This window comes from Typopeltis vanoorti, chromosome 12, assembly GCF_054136105.1.
Source record: "Typopeltis vanoorti isolate ZY-2024b chromosome 12, IOZ_Tvanoo_1.0, whole genome shotgun sequence".
Taxonomy (NCBI): Eukaryota; Metazoa; Arthropoda; class Arachnida; order Uropygi; family Thelyphonidae; genus Typopeltis; species Typopeltis vanoorti.
In genome coordinates, this window is record NC_143560.1 from 119,352,805 (window position 1) to 119,364,867 (window position 12,063).

General features: G+C 39.1%; 1 protein-coding gene across 1 annotated transcript in view; it reads left to right on the plus strand.

Moving 5' to 3' along the window:
- LOC150101176 (uncharacterized) overlaps positions 1-12,063 on the plus strand; it is a 202,517-nt gene that overhangs the window by 131,721 nt on the left and 58,733 nt on the right. The gene's annotated exons all lie outside the window — the stretch shown is intronic.

Consider the following 12,063-nt stretch of genomic DNA (forward strand, 5'->3'; position numbering starts at 1 on the left):
ATGGACCCAAGGTATTTAAACTTCTCCACCTGCTTCAGTGGGACTCTGTTCACATGTAGAGTGCACTGGGATGGTTGTCCTGAGACCACAAATGTTTCCAGTTTGACCACACTGATCTTCATCCTGGCTTCTGCACAAACAGCTACAAACCTATCCAGGGTCTGCTGGAGATTATATGTGGCAGAGCTAAGCAGAATTAGGTCATCTGCAAAAAGCAGACGTCCAATGCTACATCTTCCAATTCTGACACACTCACTGCCGCGGCTGTGCCTATCAATTCAGTCCATAAATATTACAAAAAGGAGGGGTGACAGAACACACCTTTGGTGGAGACCAACGGAGACTGTGATTGGTTCAGACTTTGTGCTGTTTACCCTGACACAAAATTCCAGGCATTCATACAGGGACGTGATGGCAGCTAATAGTTGGTCATCCACTCCATACTCCTGTACTACTTGCCAAAGCCCCGAGGAACCTGGTCATATGCTTTCTCCAAGTCCACAAAATGTGTGGACATTCTTGGCATATTCCCAAGATTTCTCAAAGACTTGCCTTAAAGTGAAGATTTGGTCAGTTGTGCTTCTACCAGGACGAAAGTCACATTGTTCTACTTGGAACTTTGACTCAACTATGCTCCTGCACCTTCTTTCCAAGCACCTTGCATATACTTTCCCAGGCAGGCTGAGCAGAGAGAGAGATGACACAATAGTTGCTGTAATCCCTCTGGTCTCCCTTCTTGAAGACTAGTATTATTATGCCTGTCTGCCACTGCTTTGGTGCTCGCCCAGATATCCAAGCTGCCTGACACACTCAAGTCAGCCAGAGAACACTATCTCGATTTAAGGCTTTTAGCATTCCAAGCTGAATTTCATCATCACCACCAGCAGCCCTGCCCTATTTTAGTGATTTTATTGCTAAATGGACCTCTTCTGTTGTGAGACTAGTCATCACCCTGATTTGCACCTCTTGGATGTCCACAGCTGCCATGCCACCTGGGTTAAGAAGGCTCAAAGTATTCCCTCCATCTGTGGAGAATATCCTTCTCGGTTGTTAAAAGTGCACCATCAGAGGCCTTAATTGCCCTTGCTGTGCACGATTTCCTCGAAGGTGGGTGATGGTCTGCCAAAATATCTTATTTGTATTTGCACAGGATGAGTCTAATCTTTCTCCAAAGGATTCCCAAGCCCTCTTTACTGTCTTTATTGCCTCTGCTTTACTGTCTTTATTGCCTCAACAGCAGCTTTTTGTGCCTCAGTGTACAGGAAATGCATCTCAGGTGACCTGATCCTAAGCCAGGTTAGGTAGGCCTCCTTTTTTGCTCGAACAGTGTTTTGGACCTCTTGGTTCCACCAAGGTGTCCTTTTCTCACTGCCTGTCACCACGCCGAGCCACTTTTTGCCACAGCATGAGAGTGCAGAGGCAGTGACAGCTGTTCTGAACAGCTCCCACTCCTGCTGTGGCAAAAAGCGGCTCGGCATGGCGATGGGCAGTGAGAAAAGGACACCTTGGACACCAAGAGGTCCAAAAAGCTGTTCAGGCAAAAAAGGAGGCCTACCTAACATAGCTTAGAATCAGGTCACATGAGATGCATTTCCAGTACACAGGTGCAAAAAGCTGCTACTGAGGCAGAAAAAGACAGCAAAGCAGAGAGGGCTTGGGAATCCTTTGGAGAAAGATTAGACTCATCCTATGCAAATGCAAACAAGATATTTTGGCAGACCATCACCCACCTTCGAGGAAATTGTGCACAGCAAGAGCAATTAAGTGCTTAGGTCTACCAGCGTTGATGGTAGCATTTAGTTTCTGTAGCCATAGAGTGCAGAGAACAAGGTGGTGGTCAGTTGACAGTTCTGTCCCCGCCTCCTCACACGAAAGTCCAGTACTGAGGAAAATAGGTCTGCTGAGACTATAAAGAAGTCAATCGGAGACCTTTGTCCAAGTGTATCCCTGTACCAGATATACTTATGGATTTCTCGGTGCTGGAAGAAGGTATTCATTATGGACAAGCTGTTTGTACAGCAGAAGTTCAATAATTTCAACCCATTCACATTAAAATTAGGGTCTCCATTCCCTCCAACCACACCCCTCCACGTCTGGTCATCTGTTCCAACACGTGCATTGAAGTCACCCATTAGCAGGACTGGTTCCATGTCTGCCACCCTGTCCAAAGTAGGATTAATTCCCAAAATATCTGCAATTTTTAAAAGACAAATTATAATAGCATTCAAAGTGCTTCTTAATTTCTAATTATTAATCTTGAATACTTTTTCTGCGTTTAGCATTCTTTTTTTTTTTGACAAAAAGATCCTTTCTTTTAGTGCTGCATGGTGATCAGCATTCATTTTAGAAATTATGGACTTTACAACCATGTTATAAATAACTATTTTAATTTCCCAACGCTTCTTAGCCACCTAAACAAACAACACAAACAGTTCACAATTGAGAAAGAAAAACAGAACACACTTCCGTTTCTGGATATACTTGTCACACGTCTTCCTTATCGCAGTCTTTCCTTCACTGTTTACCGGAAACCGACACACACTGGCCAATATATACACATAAACTCCTACCTCCACCACCCAACACAAAAACTAGGTGTCATTAATACTCTAAACAACAGGGCTTTGAAGATCTGCTCCAATGAACAAGCACTGAAAGACGAATTTAAAGTTATCAGTAATACTTTTCTAAAAAAAGGTTACAGCCAATACACTATTAACAAAATTCTCTACAAGACCTCAATAAAAAATAAAGATAAACCATTCCTTACATTAAAGGGACATCAGATAAAATAAACAGAATACTCCAGAAATACAACCTCAAAGCCACATTTAAACCTCCTGCAAAATTAAAAAGCTTACTCAACTCATCCAAAGACCCACTCCCTCTGCTGGCCCACCCTGGAGTATACCGTATTTATTGCACCTGTAATCTATGATATATAGGGGAAACAGGATGCACAATTCCTATCAGACAAAAGAAACATAAACGACACATTAAATATAATAACTATGGTGAAGCTGGCCTTTCTTATCATGCCCTGAGCACTTTACATAGAATTGACTGGAAAAGCACCAGTTGTTTACATCACACCAATACATGGTATGAATGCAAATTTAAGGAAGCCTGTGAGATTCTTATCAACCATCCAATCTGAACTATAATGATGGTCTAAAAATTCCAAGCATATGGAAGGTACATATTCTACCCACAGAACCTTTCTCCCTAAGAGTTAACTATAAACAGGACTGTAGATAATCCAGAATCCTAAATCTGATGTAACAATTGTAATGTTAAAAATAGGACAAAATTGTTACTGTAAGAAAACTATCTATAAGAAAGAATGTTTCTCTCATGTTATCTTAAATGGAATTTAACTTTGATGTAGTTTCTAAATAATTAATTAATTTGTAATTTTATCTGTATTTTTTTTTTCACTAGAGGTCATGCCAGTAAAATAACTGGTGATCAAATCATTGTTTCTTTAGCTTACTGTGTGAAATATAACTCAGCTTGTCCTTGTATATTTGTATATACTCCAGATGATAACCTTAATATGAAGATCCAAATGTCGGGAAATTAAAATAGTTATTAATAACACAGTTGTAAAGTCCATAATTTCTAAAATGAATTTGACAAAAAGATGTTTTTTTGCTTGCTGTCTGCCCATTCTTTTGTAACATTTACATAAACAGTTGAACTATACTTCATATATGTTAATGTTTCTGCCCTCTTTTCATTCAAAATAGACATAAACCTCACAGAATAATGGGCCGTGTTGTGTACTGTTTAATATTTTGTGATGTTTGTCAGTGCCACTTAGGCCTAGTAAACATTATATACATGATTTCTGAAATACAAAGTGGCAGTTTTCTCCAAAAGAGCTGCACTAATTTTTATGAAACTGAAATTGTTTATCAGTTGAATCTCTGTTATTCATTATCTATATGGATCACATTATGAAGGAAAGTGGTATTAAACATGATATCAAAATTGGAGATTTTAATGTCAGCTCTTTGCTTTATGTGGATGATGTTATACTTCTAAATAAATCTGCTACAAGTCTGCAAGATTCTCTGACTAAATTGAATAACTGTTGTAATAAATATGGTATGAAGGTCAGCAATAAGAAGACAAAGACAATGAAAATAGGCAGAATCATTGAAAATATAAACTGTGTTGTGAATGGAGAACCTGTGGAACAAGTAAAACATTTCAGCTACTTAGGCACGATTTTTAGTGAAGATGGTAAATTCAATATAGAAATAGACAACAGAATCAGCAAAGCTGGTATGGTGGGAAGTCAATTGAATAAATTCATATGGAATAAGAGAGAAATTAGTCAGAACACTAAATTAGCTGTATACAAGACAGTGTTCAAACCAGTTTTGACTTATGGATCTGAGAGCTGGGTCAGAAGTAAAACACTTGACCAAAGACTAAAGACCACAGATATGAGAGTCCTGAGAAAGATTAGAGGCATGAACAGATGGCATCAATGGCAATATCATATTAAAAACGAGGATATTAGGAAAGAACTTGGCATTGTCAGCATCCAGGAATGCGTTAGCAGAGCTAATCTCAGGTGGTATGGTCACTTAAACAGAATGGGTGAAGAAAGATTAGCAAAACAAGTGTTCTCTGCCAGGTTGGCAGCAAAACGACCCAGAGGAAGACCAAGATAGAGGTGGATTGATATGGTACAAAGTGCCTTAGACGATAGAAATATAAGATCTGATAATGTTGGAGTCTTGACAAGTAACAGACTGACTTGGAGGAAAATTGTAGATAGGAAGTTAGTAATGATGTAATTTTTTTCATGTAGTACTATCATATCCTGTATACCCCTTGAGGGTACATGGCAGGAATTTGATGATGATGACATTCAACAGAAGTGCAGTTACAATAAAATAGGTTATACAGGGTGTTCGGGATAAATTTGACAGTTTCGTAAGGAAAAAGAAAATCTTCTTTGTATCTATTAAATTTAATGAATTGACAAAAAAACATTACAGGCAGAGTTAATTACAATACTATCAACAAGATTTACTCAAAATAACCACCATTAGCATCGATCACAGCTTCAATTCTGCTTCGGAACCTCGAACAAGCTGATGCTACAGTCTCCCTGGGAAGGGCCGCAAAAACTGTTTTAATTTTATCCATTAACTGGGCTTTTGTATTACTGGAAGTGCGATTGGTGTCTTTTTCAACTGCACCCCATACAAAATAATCCATGGGGTTAAGGTCTGGGGAGTTTGGAGGCCAAACATTTGGACTGGTGAAGTCGTAGAAATTTTCAGACAACCATTTTTGACTTTTCCCAGAGGTGTGGCAAGGGGCCGAATCCTGCTGCCATACATACGGCCTACCATTGGCTACCCTTGTTATCCAGGGCTTGACTACAGTTAGCAACTCCACGAACAAAGCCCGAATTCCAATGCCAGGGTTCTTCAACACCTGTTCCTGCAGATTTGCGAGGAATTCTGCTGTACGAACGCAATCAGATCGTCTGCTAGGGATCTTTCTTCTTGCTACATCCTCGTAGTCACCATTGCAAGTCTCTAGTTCATGCCTGATTGTTTTTACTGTATTCAGGGAGCATTGGGCAGCAGTCGTAATATCCTTATTTTGATGGCGGGCACGAATCATCATGATACAAGTTATTCTCTTCCATGATTCAGGTGGGTTCCAGCTATCCATCCTTTCTGACATCTTGTATATGAATGAAGAAGGGTCCAAACTTTTAAATGAAGAGAAGTGTGTGTTAATACATGTAACTTACGGAAAAATATAATTAATTATAAATATGTCAAATTTATCCCGAACACCCTGTATGTCCAAAAATGTTGTTCATCTAATTAATTTTTGTATTCTTTGTACATATTACACTAGTTCAATTTTTTTTTTTTTTAATATAAATCCTACCCACAAAAGGTGGGTAGATAATCTGTTTCCACTTTTAGAGACCAAATATGATACTTTTTTTGCAGGCCACCACCACCACCTACTCAACCAGACAGTTATAATGAATAAGATGAAGATTTTGTGTTATGTACTTTTAATCAATATTACAACGCTATGATGAATCTTACAAAGGTTCTGTATAATCTAAAATCAACTCTTTATGTAGAAAAATCTAGCCCTCACACCCTTCTTGGCGGGCTTTATTCTCAGTTTCCAAGGATGCCCTCTCGTCCTTTCCCAACCCTCCATAAATTGAAAAATTCCATCAATTGAAATCTTGTATGACCCTTTCAGAAGTTTGCGAGTCTCAATCATATCACCCCCTCTTTCTCCTGTTTGCTAGTGTCTGCAGTCTAAATAGCTTTCATGCTCAATTTGTCAGCCTTGGTTGGCCAACTGAATAGCTTCCTCATTTTTCAAGCAGCAGTTTGTGAGTTCAAGTTTGCCTAGATGTTTGTGAATGTCTTGAGGCAGGATATTTATTTCATCACCTGATGTGAGTCTTCTATTGTGCTTATTGGAGGTCTGAAGTGGTTTTAAAATTTATTTGTTTGGTCTGTCAAGCAGTTTTCAGATTATCAAACTGTTAGCCCAATCATGATACTAAAATGTACTATAGGTGCGATTTTCATAGAAAAATTAACCTGCTATGTCTCTGTCATCCTATGTATTATTTTCTCTGGCTAGTTCTGTCTGTCTTGGGAAAAGTTTCCAGAAGGGGAAATCTGCCACTGGGTCAGCTGATGCCTAGTGGCATCAGCTGACCCAAGAGATGCTAATTTCAACTCTTTATGCAGATGATATTATACTCCTAAATGAATCCTGTACAAGTCCACAGGATTCTGTAACTAATTTGATGAATTACTGTAATAAATTTGGTATAAAAATCAGCAATAAAAAACAAACATGAAGAAAATAGGCAAGAACACTGAAAATATGATCTGCATTCTGAATAGAGAACCTATAAAAGAAGTAAAATATTTCAGCTATTTAGGCAAACATTTTAGTAATGATGGAGGATTTAGTTGGATTTATATAGAAAACCACAGTATCCTTTTTCAAGGACACTGTGTTTAGTTTCTTATATCCTATCCCATTCATGTGCCCTCTCCTATCCAGTAGGTTGACTACCATGATGCGACTCATGGCAGAATAGAGGCATAACAACATGTGGTGAGGACCCTATCTCTTTCACATATTGTCGTAAGTATTCATGACTGTAAATCCATGTGTGTGTGTGTGTGTGTGTGTGTGTGTGTTCATGGGGTCAGTTTGCCTATTTGCCGAGATGAAAAACCCGAGTTTCCAGGGGAAAAATCCTCTGCCTCCGTATGAGATCGGCTAACTCACCTTTAGTAGAAAGAGACCAGATAAAGGTTCCTCACATCATGGATGGGAATCGAACCCAAGTCTTTCCAACCAAAGGGCTTTGTCTATACTGACTGAGCTATGGAGGTTTGGTTTCTTATATAAATATCAGAAATTATTCAAATATTTGATATGATCTTTTTAGTGCATGGCACTTACTTTTATTAGTTAACCAAATATTCAATTTACCTTTTATTTCATATTTTGAATTGCTTGCTGGTACTGCTGATAATAATTATTATTATTATTAAGAGACACCTCCAGGGAGTCAGAGAATCATCGAGGGAGGCCACGTACCATACATACACCAGCTACCATACTTATTCTTGAATTCATTCACACCGCTTTGCACTCACAACATTCAAAGGCAATCCATTCCAACCACGCCCCATCCTCTGAGAAAAAAATCTAGTCCTCAAACCCTTCTTAGTGGCCTTTATTCTCAGTTTTCAAGGATGCCCTCTCGTCCTTTCCCCACCCTCCGTAAATTGAAAAATTCCATCAATTGAAATCCTGTATGACCCTTTTAGAAGTTTGTAAGTCTCAATCATATCACCCCTCTTTCTCCTGTTTGCTAGTGTCTGCAGTCTACAAATTCTCAATCTGTCTTCATAATCAGTATTCCACAATCCTGATATCATTTTTAGCACTCTCCTTTGTACTCTCTCCAATATATCAGAATCACAACAAAAACCAGGAGACCAGACTTGCGCACAATAGTCCAAGTGAGGTCTTATCGAGGCTGTGTAAAGAGGCAAAATAACATCCTTGTCTTTACATGCGAACGTTCGTTTCAGCATTGCAATTATCTTTTGAGTTGTATTTGCAATTTTGCCACATGGCCTCTGAACTTCAACTTCCTATCTATTAAGACTCCAAGATCCCTAGCCTAATCCGACCAATATAATACGACATTGTTATCTAATCATGCCAAAATGAATGACTTTACATTTACTGACACCCATTTTCCCATGCCCACAATTCCAGCCTGTTCAAATCATTCTGCAAGGACTGCATATCAGCAGCATTCCTGATTACCCTACCTATCTTTGCATCATCAGCAAATAACTGTATGTCGCTTGTCAAATCTTTCCCAATATCATTAATGTACAAATTGAATAACAGCGGACCAAGCACTGATCCTTGTGATACACCACTTGTTATTTTTTTATTTATTTTTTATTATTATTTATATCTTTTTATTAATCTTTATACTGGTTATGGGCAGTACTACCCTTACATCATGTCCAGACTTGATATAGGCCTAAGTCTTTACAAGTGTTTTACCCTATGCCTGTTCTAGTTATCATTGTAGTCATTCTCTGGTGGCAACGGCATGCCACCAGTGTGTGCCCTGTAGAGCCCTCAAGGAAAGAACTTTTATATCCTTCTGTGTAAGCCCAAGCTGTTTTAAGTACTTATAACTATCTGCGCTCCATACGCCATGTAAAGAGATGGTAGCGCTGGTGAACCTCAGAGTTACCCAATGCCCTCCCGTATCTTACTAACTAGATCTTGGTTATTTTTATAATAGTTTACTTTATTATTATGGCTATAGGCTAGTGGGTGCCCTGTTCCCACCAGCTGGGCATCAATTACCCAAACGTCACTATCTCTTTTAATCACTAAGTCTGGCTTATGCAAACGCATACGCCATGTAAAGAGATGGTAGTGCTGGTGAACCTCAGAGTTACCCAATGCCCCTCCCATATCTTACTAACTAGATCTTGGTTATTTTTTATAATAGTTTACTTTATTATTATGGCTATAGGCTAGTGGGTACCCTGTTCCCACCACCTGGGCATCAATTACCCAAACGTCACTATCTCTTTTAATCACTAAGTCTGGCTTACACAAACCTGCAGAGGTGCTATAATGTGGTTCCATTGCGGTCTCCCAATCTTTGTTCTTAAAGTGGTTGTTCAGAATGGAGACCACAGCATCATGCCTCCACATGCGGACCTCATGGTGTGGAAGCAACACTGGGCTGGCTGCCACTACTGGCAGCCAGCCCTACAGTTTGAGTCATCACTACCCAATCGAGCTGTACAGGCTTGAGTGGGCAGGGCATTGATCCTCATCCTGATAAGGTCAATATACTCGAACCCAGGGAGGAGTCTGGTGCCATCCCTTACCCAATCATGCTGGGGAGGCACCAGATGTGACTCTTTTAAAGGAGCACCATCTACAGAAGAGTGCAGCAGAGATGCCCATCTCTTGTGTTCTGCAGGTGCTGACTCAGTTAAGGTACCTTGATAATGGGACCAGCTTTTAGCCCACCTAAAGTTTCTTGTATTAATGGGCTATAGAAGGGCTCTCTGCAGATAGGAGAAGAAGATAGTTCTAATTTTGAGATTCTGGACAACCGCAGGCATGGGATCACCCATCTAAGTGATGGAACCCTAAGCCCGCCATCCTTCACCCTTGTGTGGAAATATGCAATATGGGTGTCAGGCAGCAGTCGGAGCCATGATCTCACAGCTGAATGGATAGCCCTGCCCATTCGGGACAGTACCGAGATATATGTCCTACCAAGCACCAACTTGTGGTAAAAGCGAGGTAGGAGATAGCAGGAAAGGAGAAACAGTCTTTGCTGGGGCTTGAGAGGAGCTTTCCTCAAAGAAGCAATCCCAGCTTCTAGGATAGAAGGAACAGAAGACCTTCCCTTTGGGGTGAACATGATACTGAGGTATCTCTCCACTCTTCCAGGATGGTCAAAGCATGCAATGGCCTCTCATGCAGGGAAACTCTATAGTCTCGACCTTCAGCTGTCACGACCAGAGGGCACAAGAGCTAAAGAGCAGAACTTCTCTACATTAATAGAAAGGCTTCAAATAGAGAAAAACTCAACTGCCCAGTCAAGGAGTTCCTGCAATCCTACCTTAGTAGAGGCTATGAGAATAAGATCGTCCACAAAGGCCATAGCATTAAAGGAAGAAGCACCTAGAGAGTAGCCTATATGGCTAGGAAGAGAGTGAAGAAACTCATCTATGACACAGTTAAAGAAAAGCCGAGATAGAGGATCACCTTGGCGAACACCCCCGCACTGCAAGAACAGAAGTTTCATGGGATCCTGTAGTGATAGTGATGGAGCTCCCCAAGTATAGCTCCATAAGGCAACGGTGGGAATCATGGAAGACTGTTGCACTTCTCTCTGATTCCCACCGTTGAGGATATCGTGATTCCACGATAATTGTTACAATCAGATTTGTGTCCTTTTTTTGTAGATGGGGGATAACTATTGCTTTGGTCCAACTTGTGGGCATTTCCTTCTTTCCAGATCATATTATAAAAGTTAAGTAACCTGAGTGAGAATTCAAGTCCTGCATATTTGATAAGTTCCAAGTTTATATTGTATTAATATCTGCTTTTTCTCTAGTTTCATTGCTTAGATCTTTGAGGATTTTATATGCATTAGGTCTTTTGAGCATACAGTCTCTCTCTCTAATTTTGTTACAAAATTGTTCCATCTGTTTCTGTTTATTCTCCTGCATGCTGCTGTTGCTATTGCTTTTTTTTTTCTGCTGTATTTGATTTAGGTTGAGCCAGTTTTTATATGCTTTTTTCTTTTCTTCAATAATGTATTTAATTTCATCATCCCAGTCCTTAAGGCCTCTTTTTCTTTTCCATTTTTTCTTTGTTCCTAAACTTTCTTTTGCAGCTTTTGTCATTATGCTTTTTAGGTTTGACCATTCTACTTCTATGTTTTGATTTTGTTTTATACTTGTCATCCAGTTCTTTATTCTTTTTTGGTACAAGTCTTTAATACTATTTGTCCAAAAGTCTAACTTTGAAGGATTCAAAATTTCTATTATCCTTGTGCTTTTTTGTTGTTTTCCATCTTGGTTCCCATTTTATTTTTCCAATTAAAAAGTAATATGATTCTCTTTCAGATCCTCTGTATACTGTTGTATCTATTATCATTTCTGAAATTTTGATATTGCTGATGATGTAATCAATAATGATTCTTGTGTCTCTTGCTTCTCAGATGTATCTGTGGATGTCTTTATGTTTGAAGGTGTTCATTATTTTAAGGTTATTGCTTATTGTAAAATCTCTTAATCTATTTCCATTTCTATTACAATTAAGTTCTCCAATAGGTCCTATGTTTGGTTTATATGGTTTATTGCCAATTCTTGCATTGAGATCTCCTATTACCAAAATGTGATCCTTAGGATTGGTCTTATTTAATATGTTCTGCAGGTGGGCGTAGAAGTTAGAAGAGTTATTCTTTCATATTCATTCTTTCTTTTATTTGCAGCATATCGATAGAATTCTTGTGGGCTGTCTTTAGCATGCAGAGCCAGTTTCTTTTCATATTCAGACTTTGCTTTCCGTACAACAGTTGTGACTATTCTATCCTGCTGCTTATAACGTTCATAATGGACGTCATCCTTATGCAAACGGTATTCCTTCCATATCGTCATTTTTTTACGAATCTCTTGCTTAATAAGATTACACATCCATTTGACTCCTACTCTATTTCTTCTTCGAACTCTCAGGACACATTCTGATATCGCAGCATTTAAATATTGTTTAAATGCTTCTCATGCACTGTCGATATTCTTTCCATCCAGCAACCAATCCCATTCCACTGAACTTGGTGTACTCTTCAGTTGGTCATAATTTCCTGTTTTTTTGGTTCAGCATGTAACCTTTTCTGAATGGAACATTCATAAACTTATTCACTTCCCAAATGAGTACTGCATGATCACTGTCACCAACTGG